Genomic DNA, 15,919 nt, shown 5'->3' with positions numbered 1-15,919 from the left:
GACGACACTAACATAGAGTCCACTCGATTGGTAGTAACCCCCGTCCCCAACATTTCACATCTTAAAATTGTGGAGCCTTGCTCCCATATTCATCACATACCACAAGCACGGGTTAGCAATGGTGTGTCCGGTGCCCTGTGAAAACAGTCCTGGCCGCCCTACCTGGCATGACCACGTCCCGAGAGAGCGCAACAACGACTCTCCCGTCACTAGTAATGCGGGCTCCAAGCTAGTATCGGCCTAGGTAATCAATAATGCCATTTCCCATATATGGGTAGAGTGGTTGCGCATGTAAGGTTGGGACAGTCGACAAATCTTAAATCTAATCCGTTTTCAAAAACAACACACACACACTTGCCTTGGTACACCACTTCGTCACCAAGTGGTTACCCATCTCATTACCACCCTCGGGCATAAGTGGCACCCGACGGGGTTTTCAAAAAAAGTCTTTTGAAAATACTTTGTCTCCATCACCATGCATATACCCGTCCCATTTGCATAGCATCTACTTTAGTATCCTATCTACTCCCACCTGCATAACCCTCATAGGAAGATAGGGTCATGCACAATGCAAGTATCAACAAGGAGGAAATGAGGGCAACCACCAAAGTGGCTACCATCTCATCATGATTCCGATGCAACAATGATAAGGTGCTATATCAAATTCATAAAAAGGGTTTCATAGACATGGTCAAAGGGCTGCTTACCTGGCTCAACAAAGTTTTCTGGGTCTTGAAAGTCTTCTGGTCCAACTCCTTCGTCAGCAACACAATCTATCGTTGCAAAATAATAACGAGAAAAATAAAGCAATAATAAAACAGAAAAACCAAAGTGCTCAGAAAAATGTCAACTCATTTTTGTTAAATACTAGGGTGAAAACTAAGAAGGGGAAAATTCCTAGTTTTGGACTTCGAGTAGCAGAATAGATGAAATGGATTTTCAGAGGGGTTTAAACATATTCAAATTTGAATTTGAATATGAATAGTACATAAAAGTTGTTTGGACATGAGTGAAAGTTATACACTTAAATAGGTGGGATTTTTACAAGAATTTAGGAACTGGAATTATTGCATTTGGATTAATATTTAATCCCATGGAATTTTTGCATCTAACAGAAAAGAAAAAGGAAAAGGAGCACTGTGCAACTAGGCCAGAGCAGCCATAGCGCAGCAGGCCCAGTCCGAGAGGCGGCCTAGCGCACTGGTGCACGCATGCGCGCCAGGTTTAAACCTGACGGGCGGGGCCCAGGTGTCAGCGAAGGAGAGAGAGGCGATGGAGGGGAGAGGCTGATAGGCAGGGCCCGCCTGTCATCTCCAACCTCACAACCAGAGGGGTCGGCGAGCTCACCGGCGACGCTACAGGGCACGGCAGGTCGAACGGCTGGAACCGTTGGACTCAGGGGGGTGTCGCCATTCGGGTGGTGGTGGAACTGGTCGCCGGGGTAGCCGGGTTCACCGACGACGAGGTCACGCGGCGGAGGAGCTTCGGGTGGAGGAGGTTTTGGCCGTTTCCAGCAGCTATAGAGAGGGGAAATAGGGGGGAAACGATCAGTGGTGTTCGGGGGTTCCAGATCGAGGCAGAGGAGGAGCGGGGAGAGGTTCTACTGTGCGGACGACGGCGAGCCGCCGCGGCGGAGCTCGAGCTCGAGAGCTTCTGGAGAGGAGCGGGTGGTGTAGGGGGGTGATTAGGGGAGTGAGGGAGCAATGGTGAGGAGAGGAGGGTTCGGGGAGGCCCTTAAATAGGCGAACGGCGGGGTGCCGTGGACCGTGCGCCGAAGAGCTCCTGCTCGTTGCCACAGGGCTCGGGAGGAGCTGGCGCTGTGTCTGGGGCGTTTCTGGGTGTGGACTACGCTGAGGGGAACTAAGGGAGAGAGCGGGGGGGAGCCAGAGAGCATCGCGCGTGTGAGCCGTGCCATTGGCGCGCTCGGGCGGCCGGTGCGCGTGCAAGCAGGGGCGGGAGAGAGGGAGGAAGGAGGGGGCCGACCAGCTGCCGTGTCTCGGACGCCGATGCGCATCATCGGGCGTGCTGGGGAGGCCCGAGGTGGCCGGAGGTGGTTGGCAGGGGGTGGCTACAGTGCCTGGCCGCACTGTAGCATGCTCTGGAGCATGCAAATGGCATGCCATGGCATTTTATATGCCTTGTGGGCACGGCCACTGATGTCTGGCTGCCCTAGGGGGGAGTAAAGAAGAGGGGAGGGGCATTGGGTGCCCTGGAGAGCCAGTAGGAGAGGAGTGGGGCTGAGAGAGAGGGAAATGGGCTTACCAGAGAGAGAAAGTGGGGTTTTACCCCTCCAATAATTGAGCTGTGGATTTGCCATTGTTACTGGAGCTGCAAGCGGACTAGGAGGGGCTGTGGTAAAACTTTGAGCCCATGGAGATTACTGGAAGAGGTCAAAAATGGCATTTTGGAAAAGTGTCAGAAGGTGTTTGATAATGGTTTGGGCAAGTATATGATTTCCATTTGCCATGAGACTCCACAGGGTGAAATGACACATATAATTAGGGCCTTCCACCAATTTGGAGCTTATTTGGGCAAAGTTGCCAATGCAACTTTTGTAAACCCTAGAAATTAGCAGAAATGAACTTGTGTAGATCTAGTTGAGAAAATCACTTCCCCTTGATGCACCACTTGGTGTAGTGGCCTCATTTGGTCATGTGAACATGCTCACAAAAGTTGGTGTCAAGGAGAGAAAGTTGGTAGTACGAAGTTGTTCAAATTTGATTCTGGTCAGAGAGGGTTTTGGGTCATTTTGGTGAGCCAAAATGACCAGGATTGATATGAGGCTTTGCAAGGTGATCACAATATGCATTTGTGACTTGCTGGATTTCCCTTGGATTTTTATGAAAATATTCCTATAGAAATATTTCAAATCCTTGAAATGGGCATAAATGGTTTTGGGAGGTTTTGTCCAATATTTTGAACATGACCATGTGTTGAAACTCTTATATATGGAAAATATATGTCCACTGAGTTTCCCTGATGTTTGTCAAATATTTTTGAAACAATAAAATAATTTTTCCCTATTAAAGACCATTTCTGGCCTTAAGAAAAAGCTGAAATAGGAAAATAACTTTTAAAATTATATTTTTGTGTTTTATGGGAGTCCTATATCTAATAGGATTCAAATATACCTTTTGAAAGATTTTTCACACCCCAAATCAAGTACTTGTAGTGCAAACCTCAATTCAGGGGGTTTTGGAAAAATTAATTTTAGAAAATACTTTTTGGCCAAATTATTTTTGTAAGAAAATACTATATTGCTCTACAAACATGGCATGATCAATGGGGAGAAGCTTGGCGCAAGGAGATGAGGTATAGAAGGTGGAGTTGTGTTGACTTTAAAGAGCACTTGGAAAACACAAAGAGAAAACCAACTCAAAAAATAAAAGCCAAATAATGAAAAAGTTTTTGTCAAACCACACTTTATCATGATTTATTAGCTTAAGTGTTGTGGCATGAAAATCAGGGTGTGACACCTCCGCACGCCTCTCGGCCTCGTCCAACCTGGGCCTGAGGGCGGCGGCCCTGCCCACACCCTCCAGACCGGCGAGCTTCAGCTTCAAGTCGTACCTGCCCTCCAGATCTATGCGAACATCGGCCACCCGGCGATTGATCTCCTCCTCTACTCCGGCTTCGCGGGCCCCGACGGCATCTTCTGCTTGAACGACTTGACACTCCCTCGTCTCCAGTCACTCGAGCTCGAGGCTGCACTCCACAGCTTCCAGGGCCAGCACCTCCTCGCACTGCCGGACCTCCTCTTCCTCCGCAGGCGTCCCCCTCAGTGATGCAAGAGCGGCCCCGCACGCCTCCACCTGCTGCTCAAGGGACGCGCTCTAGGCCTGAAGCCCCCATGCGCGCTCCTCCACAGCCTCGCGGCGGCGATCGGCCTCGCGAGCTTCTTCCAAAGCTCGCGAGCGGGCCTCATTGGCAATCTTGAGGGACGCCTCGGCCTTCGCGTTCTCGAGGTCGTGCTGATAGCGACCAAGGTTGATGGCCACTCGCAGCTTGGGCCGCTCCTCCACCAATGGAAGCCCTTCAGCCTCAAAACACGAGTCGACACCAGCAAGCTCTTCACCAAGGCGGCTCATCGCGCCCATCGCCTCCTGGAAGAGCTCGTGACGGACTATGCTGCGGCCGCGCTCGAGCTGGAATGCTCAACCCGCCTCATTCTCCACCTCGGGGGCGGCGGGCGGAGCATCAAGTGGCACGCCACCTCCCGGTTGGGGACTGGGGGCTGGCGCCATGCCTGACGTCAACCCATCCTCGCTAGGAGACCAAGCTGATCGAGGCTCGCTGCTTGAAGAGGAACCAAAGACTGAGGCTAGCCAGCGACTGCTCATGAGCAGAGGAGTATTGGGCACGCCCGCCAAGCTCCACGCCAGACCGTGGGCGAGGGGTGGCCAAACCACGGACTTAGCACGTCCCGGAGGTGTTGATGCTCCTCCGACCGACCTTGCTCCAGGGGCGGCAAGCAGGCCAGGAACGCCCAATGCCGACGGGGGAGCTGATGAAGGAAGAGGCCGCCTCTCGGAAGAAGCAACAGCTTCAGCAGAAGGAGCCCTGGAGGACAGGCATCAGGATAAGGAGACCACACGCAAAAAGCCACGGCAACAAGATACTTACGCGTCAATAGCGATGTACTTCCGTCGCTTATACGGCCCGAAGATGTTGCTGCCGCTGGGGGATCCCTTCCTCTTGCGGAGTTCCTCGAAATCCACACAAAGGCAACCGAAGCGCTGGACGCGACGGCCGATGCGCGGCGGAGCCGAAGAAGACCCAAGAGGGATGGCCTCAGGGGAGCCCGGCTAAGGCGGACAGCCCAGCTCCTTCCCAATGCGACCTCCCGAGGCTCCTAGAGCCTCAGCCTCGGGAGCCGCATGCCGCATCTCCTCGGCAGCCGATGCCTCATGAGGAGGGTCGCAGGCCCCCGAGGACGACGCCCCCGGATCACCACCCAACATGTGCTCCTCGGCATCTAAGCCGCCGGGGCCCGTTGCAGCTCGCTCCCCTGCACCGTCACCTGGGGCGAGCCCCGCACCAGCGGCGAAGAAGGGAACCACGACTAAGGGGTTCTCGCGGGGCCCCACCAAGCCGACTAGGCGCAGCCCCACTCGTCAAAGGAAGGCATGTTCACGGCAAATGTGACTTTGTTCTCGTAGTGGTACAACATGCAGCTGTTCCTAGGCATCTCGTTTGGTAGAGGGACATCTGAGAGGACCGTGAGCACTATCTGTCACGCAGCGAGAGGAAGCCCCTCCTCCTGAAACCTCATGTTGTCATGTCTGCTGAGCAAGTCCCACATTGGGCGAGAATGGCGCTGGAGTGGAGCAACTCGACGACTGACGAACTCCCTCACCACCATGGGCGCTGTCATGCCAAGGTCCTTCAAACACCTTAGCCTGGCCCAGACGGGGGCAAGGCAGGGGCTCGTGAGCTTCTGATGACCCCAGCCGGAGTTTGGAATAGCAGGCCCCACCGAAGCTTGGAGTAGAGGGTTCAGCACGCCTGCGTAAACAAACACCCATCGCGTACGGAACTTGCTCGTGGATGAAGGGAGCTCGAAGTCGATCCATGCGCCTGCCGTCGCAGCCACGGCCTGGAAACCCACACACCCTGAGCTCTGTCGGGGACCGGTGAGATGCAACGAGAAGAAGTGGCGGAGGAGTGCCACAGAGGGGGCGATGCCCACCATGGCCTCGCACACGAAGGCGAAGACAACGAGAAGGGTCACAGCCTGAGGATCAAGATGGGGCATGTGGATCTGATAGTGCTCGAGCATCGCGTTGAAGAAGGCGGAGAAGGGAGGAATCAGACCAGCCCAGAGGGCATCAATGAAGATCAGAGCCTCGGTAACTGCCCAAGCCATGCTGGTGCGAGACGCAGGCCAAGCCGGCGTATCTCCCCACTCGTTGAAACTGGAGGCAAGCATAGGGTGCACCTTGTCCATGGCCTCGTCGTTGAGCACCCGAGGCCGGCCGAGCGCCGGCTCGAAGGATGGAGGCGCAGTTGGCGATGACAGAGGTTTCTTCCCCTTTTCGGCTTGTTCCGGCGCCTTGGCCGTGAAGCGGGCGGAGCACAGGTCGGATTGAGAAAGGCGGAGCAGGGCGTCGAGGCAGCAGGGAGATTGGAAGAGCCGGGCGTGGCGAAGGAAGAATAACTGTGTAAGAGGCGGGGCCGCATAGCCAGGCAGATTCAAGGGCAGCGTGGGGAAGCAGAGACGCCCACGTCTAATCAATCACCATGCGTCAACCGAGGCCGCATGCTTTTGGGGCCCGCGGTGCTCTGAACTTGGCCCTTGGCTTCGCTGCGAAGCCAATCCCGAGCACACCTTGGGCCCGGGGGCTACTTTCGGCGTTTTGGGAACGGGGGTCCCCAGACTTGCCTGCCTGCGGCCCACGGCGCGGCTAAGCCAGCAGGCCGTACGGCCCATCTTCATCAACAAGGCATCCAAGACCCTCGTGAGGGTCCAAGCCTCGCGAGGCGGACGACGCAAGGCCTCCTCTAGAGTGGCCTAGACAGGCAGGCTCACGAGGAGCGGAGATATCAAGGCAGGGCAAACCTCACGAGGCCCTCGTGACGTGAGCCATGACACACGACACCAGGCGAGCACCAGCGTGCACATCGTCCTTATTTCCTCTTTGGTGCTAAGGAGGCTAGCGCAGACGAAGAGTACCGAGGCATTAGGCAAAGGTTGCTATATTGGTGCAACGAGACCAAGACTAGGAGGACGGCAAGACGGAGGTCATCGTGGAGCCCAAGACAGCATCACCGCCAGAGCTTTTCGCAGGCGAAGACCACTTTTGTCAGGATAGCTTGTACTAGCTGCCCCCCTTCAAATTTGCCCGCCGTTGTTGGCTCCCTTCCCACTCGATATTTGGGAAGAGGACCAGGGCCTATATAAGTAGAGCTAGCCACCATAGTAGATCTCATCTCATCTCATCTCATCTTAGCTTGATCCAACCCGATCGAGAGCCTGCTCACAAGAACACCTCAACCTCAGGAGGCTGTTCTTCCCTTGTACTGTTCATCATCAAGCCTAGAGGCAATCCACCACCACCACACTTGGGTAGGGTATTACACCACAACGGTGGCCCGAACCAGTATAAACCTCGTGTCTTTCCGCATTGCGAGTTCGTCGAGTTCGTCCGCGAGATCTTAGCGAGCTAGGGCGTAGATTGGTGGGAAGGAAAGACTTCGCGCGCACCCCAGTGTTCGAACCTTAAGGGTTTGCCGGAACACCACATTCGACAAGCCAACTGTCTTCGCCCGCGCAAAAGTGGGTCATAAGGCTTGTTAGGGCTGTCATTGTCCTCAGTTTTTCCTGGCCAAGGTGTCTGGTGAGCTATTTGTCTCGGACACTGTGCTTGAAAGCCCATATGGCTTTGATACGTCTCCGACGTATCTATAATTTTTGATTGCTCCATGCTATATTATCTTCTGTTTTGGACATTATTGGGCTTTATTATCCCCTTTTATATTATTTTTGGGACTAACCTATTGACCCAGAGCCCGGTGCCAGTTCCTGTTTTTTCCCTTGTTTCAGTGTTTCGAAGAAAAGAAATATCAAACGGAGTCGAAACGGAATGAAACCTTCTGGAGAAGTTATTTTTTGGAAGGAAAGCAACCTGATAGACTTGGAGTGCACGTTAGGAAAGAAACGAGGGAGACACGAGGTAGGGGGCGCGCCCACCCCCCTAGGGCGCGCCCTCCACCCTCGTGGGCCCCTCGTGGCTCCCCTAATGTATTTCTTCTGCCTATATATATCCATATACCCTAAAACTATCAGGGAGCACAATAGATCGGGAGTTCCACCGCCAGAAGCCTACATAATCACCGAAAACCAATCTAGACCCGTTCTGGCACGCTGCCAGAGGGGGAAATCCCTCTCCGGTGGCCATCTTCATCATCCCGGCGCTCTACATGACGAGGAGGGAGTAGTTCTCCCTCAGGGCTGAGGGTATGTACTAGTAGCTATGTGTTTGATCTCTCTCTCTCTCTCTCGTGTTCTTGAGGTGATACGATCTTCATGTATCGCGAGCTTTGCTATTATAGTTGGATCTTGATGTAATGGATTGAGTTTTCCCTTTGAAGTTATCTTATCGGATTGAGTCTTTAAGGATTTGACAACACTTGATGTATGTCTTGCGTGGGATACCCGTGGTGAAAATGGGGTATTCTATTGATCCACTTGATGTATGTTTTGGTGATCAACTTGCGGGTTCCGCCCATGAACCTATGCATAGGGGTTGGCACACGTTTTCGTCTTGACTCTCTGGTAGAAACTTTGGGGCACTCTTTGAAGTACTTTGTGTTGGTTTGAATAGATGAATCTGAGATTGTGTGATGCATATCGTATAATCATACCCACGCATACTTGAGGTGACATTGGAGTATCTAGGTGACATTAGGGTTTTAGTTGATTTGTGTCTTAAGGTGTTATTCTAATACGAACACTAGGGCTTTTTGTGACACTTATAGGAATAGCCCAACGGATTGATTGGAAAGAATAACTTTGAGGTGGTTTCGTACCCTACCATAATCTCTTCGTTTGTTCTCCGCTATTAGTGACTTTGGAGTGACTCTTTATTGCATGTTGAGGGATAGTTATGTGATCCAATTATGTTATTATTGTTGAGAGAACTTGCACTAGTGAAAGTATGAACCCTAGGCCTTGTTTCCTATCATTGCAATACTCTTTACGCTCACTTTTATCATTAGTTACCTTGCTGTTTTTATATTTTCAGATTACAAAAACCTTTATCTACTATCCATATACCACTTGTATCACCATCTCTTCGCTGAACTAGTGCACCTATAAAATTTACCATTGTATTGGGTGTGTTGGGGACACAAGAGACTCTTTGTTATTTGGTTGCAGGGTTGCTTGAGAGAGACCATGTTCATCCTACGCCTCCTACGGATTGATAAACCTTAGGTCATCCACTTGAGGGAAATTTGCTACTGTCCTACAAACCTCTACACTTGGAGGCCCAACAACATCTACAAGAAGAAGGTTCTGTAGTAGACATCAAGCTCTTTTCTGGCGCCGTTGCCGGGGAGGTTAGCGCTTGAAGGTATATCTTTAGATCTTGCAATCGAATCTTTTTGTTTCTTGTTTTAGCACTAGTTTAGTTTATAAAAGAAAACTACAACAAAAAATGGAATTGAGTTTGCCTCATACGCTTCATCTTTTTAATATCTTTCGTGAGTATGATGGATAGGAAAATTGTGCCAAACTGTTAGAAGAAGAATGCATTAAAATGTTTGGCACTAAATCTTTGAATGATGAGCATGATTGCAATGTTGTTAGTATGAATTCCTTGAATATCCATGATGCTAATGATATGCAAAGCCACAAGCTTGGGGAAGCTATGTTTGATGAAGATGATATTTTTTGTCCCCCAAGTTTTGATGAGCAAATTTATTATGATGAAAGCATGCCTCCTATTTATGATGATTATATTGATGAAAGTCGATTTGGGGAGGTCATGACTTTATTTTGTGATGAATCCACTATTTCGGAAGAGGTTCCAATTGATTATGAGAACAAAGTTGCTATCTATGATGATTATTGTGATGACTTGTATGTTATAAAGAATAATGATATCCATGAAAATTATCATCATGAATTTATTTTTCAATTGGATTATGCCTCACATGATAATTATTTTGTTGAGTTTGCTCCCACTATTATTCATGAGAAGAATTTTGCTTGTGTGGAGAGTAATAAAATTTCTATGCTTGTAGATCATGAAAAGAATGCTTTAGGTGCTGGTTATATTGTTGAATTCATTCATGATGCTACTGGAAATTATTATGAGGGAGGAATATATACTTGTAGGAATTGCAATAATATCAAATTTCCTCCCTATGTGCTTAAAGTTTCAAAGTTATGCTTGTTTTGCCCTCCTATGCTAGTTGATTATAGTTCCCATAAATGTTTTGCTCACAAAATCCCTATGCATAGGAAGTGGGTTAGACTTAAATGTATTAGCAATATTCTTCATGATTCTCTCTTTATGTTTCAATTGTTATCCTTTATGTGAGCGTCATTGAAATCATCATGCCTAGCTAGGGGCGTTAAACGATAGCGCTTGTTGGGAGGCAACCCAATTTTATTTTTGTCCCTTGATTTTTGTTCCTGTTTAGTAATAAATAATTCATCTAGCCTCTGTTATTATTGAGTTTTTATGTTTTAATTAGTGTTTGTGCGAAGTAGAACCGTTGGGAAGACTTGGGGAAAGTCTTGTTGACCTTGCTGTAAAAAACAGAAACTTTAGCGCTCACGAGAATTGCTACCATTTTTATTTGGAGAGTGCTATTTAGTTAAAAAAAATTGCATATGATTAATAGATAAATTCCTCACGTCGAGAAATTTATTTTAGAATTTTTGGGGTTCCAGAAGTTTGCGTTAGCTACAGATTACTACAGACTGTTCTGTTTTTAAAAGATTCTGTTTTTCGTGTGTTGTTTGCTTATTTTGATGAATCTATGGCTAGTAAAATAGTTTATAAACCATAGAGAAGTTGTAATACAGTAGGTTTAACACAAATATAAATAAAGAATGAGTTCATTACAGTACCTTGAAGTGGTGTTTTGTTTTCTTTCGCTAATGGAGCTTACGAGTTTTCTGTCAAGTTTTGTGTTGTGAAGTTTTCAAGTTTTGGGTAAAGATTCAATGGACTACGGAATAAGGAGTGGCAAGAGCCTAAGCTTGGGTATGCCCAAGGCACCCCAAGGTAATATTCAAGGACAACCAAAAGCCTAAGCTTGGGGATGCCCCGGAAGGCATCCCCTCTTTCGTCTTCGTTCATCGGTAACTTTACTTGGAGCTATATTTTTATTCACCACATGATATGTGTTTTGCTTGGAGTGTCTTGTATGCTTTGAGTCTTTGCTTTTTAGTTTACAACAATCATCCTTTCTGTACACACCTTTTGAGAGAGCCATACATGATTTGGAATTTGTTAGAATACTCTATGTCCTTCACTTATATCTTTTGAGTTATATAGTTTTGCTCTAGTACTTCACTTGTATCTTTTAGAGCACGGTGGTGGATTTGTTTTATAGAAACTATTGATCTCTCAGGCTTAACTTAGATTATTTTGAGAGTCTTAAATAGCATGGTAATTTTCTTAAAAAATCCTTATATGCTAGGTATACAAGATTAATAATAAAATTCTCTTATGAGTGTGTTGAATACTATGAGAAGTTTGATGCTTGATAATTGTTTTGAGATATGAAGATGGTGATATTAAAGTTGTGCTAGTTGAGTAGTTGTGAATTTGAGAAATACTTGTGTTAAAGTTTGTGATTCCCGTAGCATGCACGTATGGTGAACCGTTATGTGATGAAGTCGGAGCATGATTTATTTATTGATTGTCTTCCTTATGAGTGGCAGTCGGGGACGAGTGATGGTCTTTTCCTACCAATCTATCCCCTAGGAGCATGCGTGTAATACTTTGCTTTAATAACTTGTAGATTTTTTCAATAAGTATATGAGTTCTTTATGACTAATGTTGAGTCCATGGATTATGCGCACTCTCACCCTTCCACCACTGCTAGCCTCTCTAATACCGCGCACCTTTCGCCGGTATCATACACCCACCATATACCTTCCTTAAAACAGCCACCATACCTACCTATTATGGCATTTCCATAGCCATTCTGAGATATATTGCCATGCATCTTTCCACCGTTCTGTTTATGATGAAACACTCCATCATTGTCATATTGCTTAGCATGATCATGTAGTTGACATCATATTTGTGGAAAAGCCACCGTTCATAATTCTTTCATACATGTCACTCATGAGTCATTGCATATCCCGGTACACTGCCGGAGGCATTCATATAGAGTCATATTTTGTTCTAAGTATCGAGTTGTAATTGTTAAGTTGTAAGAAAATAAAAGTGTGATGATCATCATTATTAGAGCATTGTCCCAGTGAGGAAAGGATGATGGAGACTATGATTCCCCCACAAGTCGGGATGAGACTCCGGACGAAAAATAAAAAAGAAAGAAAGAAAAGAGGCCATGAAAAAAAGAGAGAGAAAAGGCCCAAATAAAAAAATGAGAGAAAAAGAGAGAAGGGGCAATGCTACTATCCTTTTACCACACTTGTGCTTCAAAGTAGCACCATGATATTCATAGTAGAGAGTCCCTCATTTCGTCACTTTCATATACTAGTGGGAATTTTTCATTATAGAACTTGGCTTGTATATTCCAATGACGGGTTTCCTCAAATTGCCCTAGGTCTAAGCAAGCAAGTTGGATGCACACCCACTTAGTTTCATTTGTTGAGCTTTCATATACTTATAGCTCTAGTGCATCCGTTGCATGGCAATCCCTACTCACTCACATTGATATCTATTGATGGGCATCTCCATAGCCCGTCGATACGTCTAGTTGATGTGAGACTATCTTCCCCCCTTTTTTGTCTTCTCCACAACCACCATTCTATTCCACCTATAGTGCTATATCCATGGCTCATGCTCATGTATTGCGTGAAGATTGAAAAAGTTTTGAGAATGTCTAAAGTATGAAACAATTTCTTGGCTTGTCATCGGGGTTGTGCATGATTTAAATACTTTGTGTGGTGAAGATAGAGCATAGCCAGACTATATGATTTTGTAGGGATAACTTTCTTTGGCCATGTTATTTTGAGAAGACATGATTGCTTTATTAGTATGCTTGAAGTGTTATTATTTTTATGTCAATAAGAACTTTTATCTTGAATCTTTCGGATCTGAATATTCATACCACAATTAAGAAAAAATACATTAAAATTATGCCAAGTAACACTCCGCATCAAAAATTCTGTTTTTATCATTTACCTACTCGAGGACGAGCAGGAATTAAGCTTGGGGATGCTTGATGCGTCTCCAACATATCTATAATTTTTGATTGCTCCATGCTATATTATCTACTGTTTTGGACATTATTGGGCTTTATTATCCACTTTTATATTATTTTTGGGACTAACCTATTAACCAGAGGCCCAGCCCAGAATTGATGTTTTTTGCCTATTTTATGGTTTCGAAGAAAAGGAATATCAAATGTAGTCCAAACAGAACTCTAGGTGACATTAGGGTTTTGGTTGATTTGTGTCTTAAGGTGTTATTCTAGTACGAACTCTAGGTCTGTTTGTGACACTTATAGGAATAGCCCAACGGATTGATTGGAAAGAATAACTTTGAGGTGGTTTCTACCCTACCATAATCTCTTCATTTGTTCTCCACTATTAGTGACTTTGGAGTGACCCTTTGTTGCATGTTGAGGGATAGTTATGTGATCCAATTATGTTATTATTGTTGAGAGAACTTGCACTAGTGAAAGTATGAACACTAGGCCTTGTTTCCTATCATTGACATACTGTTTATGCTCACTTTTATCATTAGTTACCTTGCTGTTTTTATATTTTCAGATTACAAAAACCTTTATCTACTATCCATATACCACTTGTATCACTATCTTTTTGCCGAACTAGTGCCTATACAATTTACCAATGTATTGGGTGTGTTGGGGACACAAGAGACTCTTTGTTATTTGGTTGCAGGGTTGCTTGAGAGAGACCATCTTCATCCCACGCCTCCTATGGATTGATAAACCTTAGGTCATCCACTTGAGGGAAATTTGCTACTGTCCTTGTGTGACGAAAATGGAGCGTGACTAAACTATATGATTTTGTAGGGATGAACTTTCTTTGGCCATGTTATTTTAATAAGACATAATTGCTTAGTTAGTATGCTTGAAGTATTATTATTTTTATGTCAATATGAACTTTTATCTTGAATCTTTTGGATCTAAATATTCATACCACAATTAAGAAGAATTACATTAAAATTATGCCAAGTAGTACTCCGCATCAAAATTATCATTTTTATCATTTACCTACTCGAGGACGAGCAGGAATTAAGCTTGGGGATGCTTGATACGTCTCCAACGTATCTACAATTTTTGATTGCTCCATGCTATATTATCTATTGTTTTGTACATTATTGGGCTTCATTATCCACTTTTATATTATTTTTGGGACTAACCTATTAAGCGGAGGCCCAGCCCAGAATTGCTGTTTTTTGCCTATTTCAGAGTTTCGCGGAAAAGGAATATCAAACGGAGTCCAAACGAAATGAAACCTTCGGGAACGTGATTTTCGGAACAAACATGATCCAGGAGACGTGGACCCTATGTTAAGAAATAAAGGAGAAAGCCACGAGGTAGGGGGCGCGCCTACCCCCCCCCCCCAGGCGCGCCCTCCACCCTCGTGGGCCCCCTGTTGCTCCACTGACGTACTCCTTCCTCCTATATATACCTATATACCCCCAAACGATCAGATACGGAGCCAAAAACCTAATTCCACCGCCGCAACCTTCTGTATCCACGAGATCCCATCTTGGGGCCTGTTCTAGAGCTCCGCCGGAGGGGGCATCCATCACGGAGGGCTTCTACATCAACACCATAGCCTCTCCGATGAAGTGTGAGTAGTTTACCTCAGACCTTCGGGTCCATATTTATTAGCTAGATGGCTTCTTCTCTCTTTTTGGCTCTCAATACAATGTTCTCCCCCTCTCTTGTGGAGATCTATTCGATGTAATCTTGTTTTTGCGGTGTGTTTGTTGAGATCGATGAATTGTGGGTTTATGATCAAGATTATCTATGAACAATATTTGAATCTTCTCTGGATTCTTTTATGTATGATTGGTTATCTTTGCAAGTCTCTTCGAATTATCAGTTTGGTTTGGCCTACTAGATTGATCTTTCTTGCAATGGGAGAAGTGCTTAGCTTTGGATTCAATCTTGTGGTGTCCTTTCCCAGTGACAGTAGGGGCAGCAAGGCACGTATTGTATTGTTCCCATCGAGGATAACAAGATGGGCTTTTTTATCATATTGCATGAATTTATCCCTCTACATCATGTCATCTTTCTTAAGATGTTACTCTGTTTTCATGAACTTAATACTCTAGATGCATGCTGAATAGCGGTCGATGAGTGGAGTAATAGTAGTAGATGCAGGCAGGAGTCGGTCTACTTGTCTCGGACGTGATGCCTATATACATGATCATACCTAGATATTCTCATAACTATGCTTAATTCTCTCAATTCCTCAACAGTAATTCGTTCACCCACCGTAAAATACTTATGCTCTTGAGAGAAGGAACTAGTGAAACCTATGGCCCCCGGGTCTATCTTCATCATATTAATCTTCCTTTGCTTTTTTTACTTTGCTTTTATTTTACTTTGCATCTTTATCATAATAATACCGAAAATATTATTTTATCATATCTATCAGATCTCACTCTCGTAAGTGACCCTGAAGGGATTGACAACCCCTTATCGCGTTGGTTGCAAGGAGTTATTTATTGTGTGCAGGTACGAGGAGCTCGCACGTAGCCTCCTACTGGATTGATACCTTGGTTCTCAAAAACTGAGGGAAATACTTACGCTACTTTGCTGCATCATCCTTTCCTCTTCAAGGAAATCCAACGCAGTGCTCAAGAGGTAGCAGGCTTCGGCATCCGGGCAGTCGACGATTTGATTCTTCTTCGTGAGAATTTGTTCCAAAGTTTTCGGGCTGACTCTCCGGGCTATTGAATTATGTGCCTTAAATCGTCTGCGTCCGGAGGTCAGACATAGGTCCCTTGAAAATTGGCCCTAAAAGCATCCTCAAGCTCTTCCCAGCTTCCAATTGAGTTTTCGGGGAGACTTTTCAGCCAGTGCCGGGCTGGTCCTTTCAACTTGAGGGGCAGGTATTTTATGGCATGGAGATCATATTCGTGAGCCATGTGGATGTGAAGGATAAAGTCCTCAATCCAGACCCTAGGGTCTGTCGTTCCATCGTATGCCTCTATGTTCACGGGTTTGAATCCCTCTGGAAATTCATGATCCAGCACCTCATCGGTGAAGCATAGGGGGTGCA

This window comes from Triticum urartu, chromosome 1A (assembly GCF_056163025.1).
Source record: "Triticum urartu cultivar PI428250 chromosome 1A, HENAU_Tu73, whole genome shotgun sequence".
Classification (NCBI taxonomy): Eukaryota; Viridiplantae; Streptophyta; class Magnoliopsida; order Poales; family Poaceae; genus Triticum; species Triticum urartu.
This window is presented reverse-complemented; position numbering follows the sequence as displayed.